This window comes from Melanerpes formicivorus, unplaced genomic scaffold (genome assembly GCF_026170545.1).
Source record: "Melanerpes formicivorus ecotype bairdi unplaced genomic scaffold, bMelFor1.0.p_v2 SCAF_80, whole genome shotgun sequence".
In the NCBI taxonomy this organism is placed as follows: Eukaryota; Metazoa; Chordata; class Aves; order Piciformes; family Picidae; genus Melanerpes; species Melanerpes formicivorus.
In genome coordinates, this window is record NW_027142432.1 from 25,555 (window position 1) to 36,301 (window position 10,747).

At 50.9% G+C, this 10,747-nt stretch overlaps 1 pseudogene; it reads right to left on the bottom strand.

Annotated features, from left to right (window-relative positions):
• Positions 1 to 4,855: 4,855 nt before the first annotated feature.
• On the bottom strand, positions 4,856 to 6,399 carry LOC137454419 (zinc finger protein 345-like; annotated as a pseudogene).
• Between the last annotated feature and the right edge of the window lie 4,348 nt (positions 6,400 to 10,747).

Consider the following 10,747-nt stretch of genomic DNA (forward strand, 5'->3'; position numbering starts at 1 on the left):
TCCCAACCCAGCTCTGCCTCTGCCACTTCCATCCCTTCCCTGAGCTGTCTCAGCTCTCCCCCTGCCATTTCCATCCCTTCCCTGAGCTGTCTCAGCTCTCCCTGTTATTTCCCAACACCTCTGGATGGCCTCATGCATAGCAGCTCTGCCCTTTCAGGGACATTTCTTTGGCCTCTTCTCCACTCTGAACCTTTCAAGCTGCACTTTGTGGAGGTTTTGGTCTCGTAACACACACAAGGAGAGCTCCATCCTCTCTGAAACCACCCTTCAGCCATGTGCACACTGCTATGGCAGTGCTCTGAAACCACCCTTCAGCCATGTGCACACTGCTATGGCAGTGCTCTGAACCACATTCACCAGTCTGAAGCAGCCCAGGTCCCTCAGATTCTCTGTCTGAAAACCTGCACAGACTCCCAGTTGGTGGAGCAGGAATTGTTTATTGGCACAGAACAAGCAGTTTATACAGGAAAAATCCAGCAGGCTAAGCAACTCCCTGACATTCTTGCACCACTGCCATGAACACTACAATTACAATGCAAATCACCACAAGGATTTCACCTCTAACCCACACTTGGAGATTCAGACCTGAGAACCAATTGTTTGGATTCAAGCAGCTGAGATCTTTGTTCAGTGCTTGCCATGTTGAATCCATCCTCACCTGTTGTGTATTTGCTAATTGCAGTTCCAGCTGATGCTTCAATGTTTGGACATTATGTTTCAAGGAGCTATCAAAGGCCCCTTGTAAATGTGACCTGAGTGAGTTCCAATCATGCTGAGAGTCACTCCAAGACAAGGATGTTACACACATTTCCTGCTTGTGATATTCCCATCACACTGCAGCATTATATGGGTCTTCAAGGCAGCTTGTTGGTCTCCTAACCAAACAACGCTGGCCTCAAGCATGCATAACCTTGCCATTATTTCCTCATCTATAGCTTCCTGCAGCTGTAAATCATTTGTCACATTGGTTAATAAAGTTCTCACTGTGTCCACAGTTTGTATGCCTTTGTCAGAGCTGTAACTGAAGCAGCTGGGGATGCTAATATTATCACAGCTGATATTATAGCAAACATTAACCATCCCACAAATCTTTTTGTCCTTTGTCCAGAATCTTTTAGTCCCTGGTCTAATAGCCTGAGAACACGATCCAATCCATTCTCACTCTCCCACCCTCTTGTCATATTCACTGGGATCCATGCCTCTGCCCTTCTTTGAAAGGGAATGACCATGCTCCACTGATCAATGTCCTTACTGTAATGGGTTGGGGCAGACCCCTCCCCACCAGGGGCAGAAATAACGACTCAGACAAAGGGATTGCAAAAGTGATGGAAAGTTTAAACAAAAAAACAATAAAATCAGCAATGAAAGTTGTACAGAGAACCACAAGCACCGTGACAAAAGAGAGAGATCCCAGAACATACCCAAGAACATCCCATCCCCACCTGGGGGTACACCCAAACCCCCCCAGGGCTCTTTCCTCCCCCCGCAACCCAGCCTTGAGCCTAGGCAGGCCCAAGGGAGGCAGCTCATGCCATTTTACCTAGGCAGCAGCAGGGGACAAAAGAGGAAGTGAAGACCCCATGTGGATGTTTTATAGGGGAGCAGGGCATTATGGGAATGCAATACCTGGTTTCCTGTGACCACCCCCCTGGGCTAGGCCCACCCCTTGGGACCTCCCAGGTGTGGTCTGTGCAGTGGCATCTGGGCCAGCACCCAGCCTAAACCACCACACTTAGCAATAATACAAGTCTTAAAAGTAATATTGCTACAACTAAGATGATAAATGCTTGATTCGTTATAGATTATACAATCAACAGCTATTCCTAACACCTATGGGTGGGTAGTACACACAGTAGCAAAGGAACTATGAAGTACAGGTTCTACTAAGATGCCTTTACACCTACGAGGTGGTGGAGTCACCATCACTGGAGGTGTTTAGGGGGAGACTTGATGGAGTGCTTGATGCCATGGTTTAGTTGATTAGATAGTGTTGGATGATAGGTTGGACTCGATGATCTTGAAGATCTCTTCCAACTTGGTCTATTCTATTCTATTCTATTCTATTCTATTCTATTCTATTCTATTCTATTCTATTCTATTCTATTCTACTCTACTCTACTCTACTCTACTCTACTCTATTCTAAATAGTTCTCTTTACCAATGGCAAAGCTAACCTCCACAACTGTTTCCTTATCACACTTTCAGTACCATTCCATGAGAGCTGTGACACAGGGCCTTCCCATGATACACAAGGTGATTTTATATTTGTGGATTCACATCAAGAGATACAAGAGTTAGCCTCTTACACCACCCTGTCAATCAAAGATAGAAGCAAGCAAGAAAGAAAGGAATGAAAGAAGTTTCAAACAGTTTTTACAACAGACATGAGTTTTGATTGGCTAATGGCACCAATCTGTTTTACACCATCATTAGACACCAGTAGCATGTTGGACACTACATTTTGAATCAGTTATGCAAAACTACAAAAGGTAAAAGAGTAACAATGCTGAACCCCATAGCAAATAGGACAAAATTAGTTTCATCCCTGTTCCTCCTGGAAGCAGGAGAACAAATCCATAACCTACACCCTGCCCCGACAGTCCTTCAGTTGGAACTGAAGTGAGAGCTTCCTTCCAGATTCAAATGGATCTGCAGGGACACCAGGAAGGTAGAGTCCTTGAAAGATGTCTTCTGTGATGATGCTGTGAGGAAACTTTTTTCCAAGGGTTGCAGCCTGCAAAACTTGAGAGGTCTTTTATATTGTAGCAAGACAAATCCATCTGTCAATGCATCAAGGAATCTTCAGCATTCGAGTTTAAATGAGAAACACAACCTCAAAACATACAAAACTGCTATTGCCAGGTTTCACACACAGGCACAGAGGTTCTCTGAGCCACCCCCTCAGGTGCTGTCCCTGAAAGAGTTGGCTTAATTGCTTTGAATGGGCCTGTAAGTACCCTTGATTGTTACAACTTCTTTCAAAGCCAAGCTAAACACAAACCCTTTTCCCAAACCATGTTCCCTGCACACACACATACCCCACCTTATTTTTTGTTTGGAGTCCTTAATGATTCACCCTGAGAACAGGATGCCCTCTGATCTGACAAATGGACCAACCCCCTGCTGGTATCATGAGATGCCAGAAGGGCAGAGGGTAGAGAACCTCAGGAGTCTGCTCACAAGTCCTTTATTACAGCATTGCAGAGTCCCCAGCATGACAGATTCTTAGAGTGTCCTTAACATCACAAGGCCCAGGAGCCCTTAACAGAAGAAGTAGCTAAGAGGAGTGGAAGTCCCTAACCCAATCTCTCTTGGCCAAAGTACCTCATTTTGGTAGACTTTCTTCCCTCTCCCATTGATTCATGGCAGCAGTAGAATCCAGCCCTGTGTACAAACTAAAGCATGCTCCAATCAAAGGTATCATCACCTCTGGCTCATGCAGGATCCTGTTCTTGGCTCACACAGGAAAACAACTTTGCAGCTTGGAGTTGGTCAGCAGAGAATCAGAGGCTCTACACACGGCCCAGCAGCTGCCCTTGTTTGCAGAACAGCAGCTGCAGGACAGGAAAGGAGGAGAAGCAGGGAATTCTAAAGCAAGGGATCAGCACCACCTGGCATCCAGCACTGTCTCACCAGCCCTAAAGGCTTCCTGCAGTGGGGCAGCTCCACACCCCTAAGTTGCTCTCACAGTTTGAGAGTTTCCCAGTCCCACCTTCAGTTGCACTTCCGTAGCTGCTTCTCAGTTCCCTGCCCAAGTGCCCTTCTGGGGTTCTCTGCACGTTGGATAGCTCCAAACTGTGCCTGTGGCAGTTATTTGTGGGGAGAGGTCTCTCCAGCTGAAGACCATGACATTTGCACAGGCACTTTCAGCTCCCAAGGCAGCATCTTGAGCACAGGGCTTGTGGATTTGTGCAGCCACTCAGCCAGCTCCAGCTTGCGTAGCAACAGCTCACGGTTCTGCCAGGCACACTGCTGAGAGCTGCAGAGCTAAGCTCAGATCCAAGTGTAAGACAAACATCCTGGGGGAACATTTCTGGGCACTGTGCTGAGGCACAGCATCCTTTCTTGCCATGATTTCACTCTTTGCACTCTCAAATATCCTGAAAACTCAACACTCAGAGAAATCTCTTCCCACTTCTGTGTGGATGGAAAGGCTGAGGGAAGCCCCAGGTCAGCAGGAATGCATGAGGAACACTGCTGAGCTAGGGAGAAGGCTTTTGGAAGCCCCAGGCCTGCTGGAAAGCAGCAGAGTTCTGTAGTGGAAAGCTGGCAGAAGCTGTCCAAGGGCTTCCAAACATCTCCCCGAGATCCCTTCTGCACCCTCCAAAGATTCTGAAAATCAATTCTAGAACCCTCCAGGCCCCCCAAAACACCTAACATCCCTTGACACAATGAAAAAAACACTGAGATGTCCCTGGGAATCTCACTTTGACCTCCCTGAACTGGGCACACAGCTCCAGCCACATTCCTAGAAAGCGAATGCCCTCAGCATTTGGGCATTGTGGGCAGGAATGTCTGAAATAAAAGCAAACGGACAGGATTTGGGTAACTTTGGCCTTGTAGCGATACAACTGGGCAATGGACAGAGGGATTTTTACCCCATGAAGGCACAAATTGGGGATAAACCAGAAAAAACCTTGTGACGCTCAGCCCAGCTCCAATGGCAGCTCTGGCTATGCCAACTCAGAACTGTAATTGTTCCCATCAGCACTAATTGGTGTTCAGAAGGGCAGAAGGTGTTTGTTCCTGCTGGACCCCCAGCCTCTAAGAATTGCAGAGGAAAAAAGAGGTGATTTTGGTGGTGGAAAGGCCCCCTCAGAAGGACCATGATTATCCCAACAGACCCTAGGTGCATCTATTTATGCCTCCCCTTCCTTGCGGGCTGATCTCCCGTGGGTGTGCGGCGGTGCTTGCTGAGATTTCCTTTCTCGTTGAAGCTCTTGCCACACTCAGCACAGGTGAAAGGTTTCTCACCAGTGTGCACACGACAGTGCATGGTGAGACTGCTGCGATGAGTGACACTCTTGCCGCAGTTGACACAGCTGTACGGTTTCTCACCGCTCTGGATGAGGCGGTGGATGGTTAGGCCCTTGCTGCGTTTGAAGTTCTTGCCGCAGTCCCTGCAGGTGAAGGCCTTCTCAGTGCTGTGCACAGTGCGGTGCTGGTGGAGGACAGAGAGCTGTCTGAAGCTCTTTCCTCAGTCAGCACAGCTGTACGGCCTCTCACCGCTGTGGATGAGTTGGTGCTGGATGAGCCTCGTGCTCAAGGTGAAACTCTTGCCACACTCAGCACAGGTGACAGGCCTCTCCCCGGTGTGGATGCGGCGGTGGATGGTTAGGGTCTTGATGCGTTTGAAGCTCTTGCCGCAGTCCCTGCAGGTGAAGGCCTTCTCAGTGCTGTGCACAGTGCTGTGCACAGTGCGGTGCTTGGTTAGATCCCCATTCTGAGTGACGCTCTTGCCGCAGTCGGCACATCTGTACGGTTTCTCACCGCTGTGGATGAGTTGATGCTTTATGAATTCAGTGCTCCTGGTGAAGTTCTTGCCGCACTCAGCACAGGGAACAGATTCTCCCCGGTGTGGATGCGGCGGTGGATGGTTAGGCTCTTGCTGTGTTTGAAGTTCTTGCCGCAGTCCCTGCAGGTGAAGGACTTCTCAGTGCTGTGCACAGAGCAGTGGTCATTGAGGGCAGACTTATGACTAAAGCTCTTGCCACAGTGGGCACAGCTGTAAGGTTTCTCACCACTATGGATGAGTTGATGCTGGATGAGTGCAGTGCTCGTGGTGAAGCTCTCGCCGCACTCAGCACAGGGGAAGCGATTCTCCCAAGTGTGGATGCGGAGGTGGATGGTGAGGTAGGAGCTGGTTTTGAACCTCTTGCCGCAGTCCCTGCAGGTGAAGGTCTTCTCAGTGGTGTGGCTGAGGTGGTGTCACCTAAGATGAGCAAGCTGTCTGAACCTCTTGCCACAGCTGTCACAAGTGAAGGCTTTCTCTCCAGTGTGGGTGCGGTGGTGCTGGATGAGGTGAAAGCACCTACTAAACCTCTTGCCACAGTCGCCACAGACAAAGGGCATGCCAGGGTGGGGGCACTGGTGCTTCAGTGGCTCTGAGCCAGGTGGGAAGTTCTGCCCACACTCAGAACACTGATTCAGCTGCTTGGGTGGCACTGAGGGACCGGCTCTGGCTTCATCCTCCTCCGTACATTCCTCATCCTCACCCTTATCATCATTATCCTCCTCTTCATACTTATGATTGTCACAGTCATCATTCTCCTCAGAATCATCTTTTTCCTTCTCCTCCCCCTCCTCCTCTCCCTTGGGTCTGCACTCTGGCTGCTCCAACTTGATCTCTGGGTGCTGCATCTCCTCCCAGCTCTTGTCTGGGTACTTCTGTGAGGCCATACTGTGGCAGGAAGGGGTTACAGCTCTGCAATAGGGAGGATGGAAGCACCTGAGCCCAGGACCTCAAACCCTCAGATCCTGCCTGGCTCATGACACTCCCTGACTCCCAACACCTCCTAACACCCAGGTGCAGGAGAAAATGCAGAGGGGACCTCAAACCTTCAGTTTCTGCCACAGTGTGGGCACACACCTCTAATACCTGTGCTGAGAGCCCAACTTCCTGTGATCAGTGCCCTGAAGTATCTTGGGGCTTACAAGTGGTCTTGTCCCACACTCCTCGAGCCTGGTGGCATTGGCAGGGGGGATCCTGGCCCAGGCCCTGCCCTTTGATCTCTCCTGGCTCAGGCAATGGAGGCAGCAGCACTGACCAAGGAACAACAAACCACCTCCAACCTTCTCCCAGCACCCTCCACACCCCAACCTCAAACATCATCTCCTGCACACAACTGACGCCCACAAGCCTGGAGAGTTCCCAAACTCTAACACCTGATGTGCCTCAGCCCCTGGAGGGGTGAAATGTGGGCAGGAGGAGGTGGAGGAGGCTGGGAGGTGTCCTGGGACTCTGGGATTCTGGGGGCTGGGGTCCTGCTGTTGCCCCACTCTGGGTTCCTTACCTGCTGGGCTGCTCCAAGGGGCAGATCTGCAAACTCTGCTCTTCCACAGCACACAGGGGCAGGGATGATGAGAGAGAGAGGGACACAACTCCTACCACAGAGAAGCAAAGGGCTCAAAGGAGAGCACTGACCTGCAAGGGATGGCTCAGCACTGCCCAGGATCGGGCAGCACAGCTCAGTCTTGCTGGGGGCAGCTCCCAAGCCCAGCAGCACAGGCACAGCACACAGCCAGGGCTGATCAATATGGGAGGCCTCAATAAGTGCAGACTCAACTCCTTGCCCAGCACACAGATCCCAGCACACAGCTGCAGGCCAGCACCACAACACAGCTGCCTCCACACAGCCTCTCCCAGGCCTTGCCGAAAGCTTCCTCCCACTGCCTGCCCAGGCCTCTGATGCCTGCAGCTGCCTTTGACAGCAGATCTTGCTCTGGTCCCAGCTCTCCTCCCTGACTCTGCCCCCACCACACACACTCTGTGCTCACCTCTGCCCTGCACACACCTCTCTGCTGCCCACTCCCCAAGAAAAGATCACAGTAGCCCTCAGGACACATACAAATGGAGCTTCATGCTCTCTGCAGATGCAGCAAAGGGGGAAGGGACTTGGGCAGCTTCTCGCTAAACCTCTTCAGTCCTCACTGGGATGCTGGAGGAGTCTCTGACTCCTGCCCAAATCTCACACCTCCAGCACCCTTCACACACCTGCAACCCAAAAAGACTCACTGGAAAGGGTTTGACTTCCTTCTCTCCCTGACCATTTCTCTCAGCTTGCTCTTTGTAGTTCTCCTGGAGCTGCCACTCCACATCCCCACAAGAAAATGAGGTTTGGTGGGAGGGCACAGTGCCCATGGGCTGCTGTTCATCTCCCAGCTGACACATGCAGAGCTGCAGCACAATTCACTCCTTTCAGCTCCTCAAATGCTACCAGATTCTGCCATTCCCTGCACACTCATTTGCCACCTGGGCCCTGCATCCTCTCCCCTTTCTGGGGGACAAGGCCTAATTCCTGCCTGAACACTCCCAGGCCCCTCTCTCAGTCCCAGCCCATCCATGGCCCTGCTGCCTTGGCTCTCCCATGGCCCTGTGTCCCCAACCTCCACTGCCATTGCAGCTGGAAGGGTGGGGTGGGAAATGCTGTGGCTGAGGAAGCATCTAAGCAACTGGGCTGGAAGCAGCAGCACAAGAATGGAAGGGGCCTGAGACTAAAGGCTGGGATCTGCTGGAGGGCTGAAAAAACAGCACCAAGCCAAGGGGGGGTTACAGATGAGGGCAGCGTAGCGACAGTCTCACCATCCACTGCCGCATCCACAGCGGGGAGAGGCCTTTCACCTGTGCTGAGTGCGGCAAGAGCTTCACCGCCGGCTTTATACTCATCCAGCACCAACGCACCCACAGCGGTGAGAAACCGTACAGTTGTGTCACCTGCGGCAAGAGCTTCACTCATAGCGGCACCCTCAACAAACACCGTCGTGTGCACACTGGTGAGAAACCGTTCACCTGTGCTGAGTGTGGCAAGAGCTTCACCCAGAAAGGATATCTCAGCAAGCACCGCTGCGCACACACAGATCAGCCTGCAAGGAAGGAGAGGCATAAATAGATGCACCCAGAGTCTGTTGGTATAATCATGACCCTTCTGAGGAGGCCTTTCCACCACCAAAATCACCTCTTTTTTCCTCTGCAATTCTCAGAGGCTGGGGGTCCAGCAGGAACAAACACCTCCTGCCCTTCTGAACACCAATTAGTGCTGATGAGAAGAATTACAGTGCTGAGTTGCATAGCCAGAGCTGCCATTGGAGCTGGGCTGAGCTTCACGTTTTTTTCTGGTTCATCCCCAAGGGTAAAAATTCCTCTGTCCATTGCCCAGTTGTATCGCTACAAGGCCAAAGTTACCCAAATCCTGTCTGCTTGCTTTTATTTCAGACATTCCTGCCCACAATGCCCAAATGCTGAGGGCATTCGCTTTCTAGGAATGTGGCTGGAGCTGTGTGCCCAGTTCAGGGAGGTCAAAGTGAGATTCTCAGAAGAGTCTGGAGAGTGTCTTGCTGGGAGTGTTCTCAGGGACATCTCAGTGTTTTTTTCATAGTGTCAAGGAATGTTAGGTGTTTTGGGGGGCCAGGAGTGTTCTAGAATTCATTTTCAGAATCTTTGGAGGGTGCAGAAGGGATCTCAGGGAGGTGTTTGGAAGCCCTTGGACAGCTTCTGCCAGCTTTCCACTACAGAACTCTGCTGCTTTCCAGCAGGCCTGGGGCTTCCAAAAGCCTTCTCCCTAGCTCAGCAGTGTTCCTCATGCATTCCTGCTGACCTGGGGCTTCCCTCAGCCTTTCCATCCACACAGAAGTGGGAAGAGATTTCTCTGAGTGTTGAGTTTTCAGGATATTTGAGAGTGCAAAGAGTGAAATCATGGCAAGAAAGGATGCTGTGCCTCAGCACAGTGCCCAGAAATGTTCCCCCAGGATGTTTGTCTTACACTTGGATCTGAACTTAGCTCTGCAGCTCTAAGCAGTGTGCCTGGCAGAACCGTGAGCTGTTGCTACGCAAGCTGGAGCTGGCTGAGCTGCTGCACAAATCCACAAGTCCTGTGCTCAAGATGCTGCCTTGGGAGCTGAAAGTGCCTGTGCAAATGTCATGGTCTTCAGCTGGAGAGACCTCTCCCCACAAATAACTGCCACAGGCACAGTTTGGAGCTATCCAACGTGCAGAGAACCCCAGAAGGGCACTTGGGCAAGGAACTGGGAAGCAGCTAAGGAAGTGCAACTGCAGGTGGGACTGGGAAACTCTCAAACTGTGAGAGCAACTTGGGGGTGTGGAGCTGCCCCACTGCAGAAAGCTTTTAGGGCTGGTGAGCCAGCGCTGGATGCCAGGTGGTGCTGATCCCTTGCTTTAGAATTCCCTGCTTCTCCTCCTTTCCTGTCCTGCAGCTGCTGTTCTGCAAACAAGGGCAGCTGCTGGGCCATGTGTAGAGCCTCTGATTCTCTGCTGACCAACTCCAAGCTGCAAAGTTGTTTTCCTGTGTGAGCCAAGAACAGGATCCTGCATAAGCCAGAGGTACTGGCACCTTTGATTGGAGCATGCTTTAGTTTGTACACAGGGCTGGATTCTACTGCTGCCATGATTCAATGGGGGAGGGAAGAAAGTCTACCAAAATGAGGTACTTTGGCCAAGAGAGATTGGGTTAGGGACTTCCACTCCTCTTAGCTACTTCTTCTGTTAAGGGCTCCTGGGCCTTGTGATGTTAAGGACACTCTAAGAATCTGTCATGCTGGGGACTCTGCAAAGCTGTAATAAAGGACTTGTGAGCAGACTCCTGAGGTTCTCTACCCTCTGCCCTTCTGGCATCTCATGATACCAGCAGGGGGTTGGTCCATTTGTCAGGTCAGAGGGCACCCTGTTCTCAGGGTGAATCATTAAGGACTCCAAACAAAAAATAAGGTGGGGTATGTGTGTGTGCAGGGAACATGGTTTGGGAAAAAGGGTTTGTGTTTAGCTTGGCTTTGAAAGAAGTTGTAACAATCAAGGGTACTTACAGGCCCATTCAAAGCAATTAAGCCAACTCTTTCAGGGACAGCACCTGAGGGGGTGGCTCAGACAACCTCTCTGTGTGTGTGAAACCTGGCAATAGCAGTTTTGTATGTTTTGAGGTTGTGTTTCTCATTTAAACTCGAATGCTGAAGATTCCTTGATGTATTGACAGATGGATTTGTCTTGCTACAATATAAAAGACCTCTCAAGTTTTGC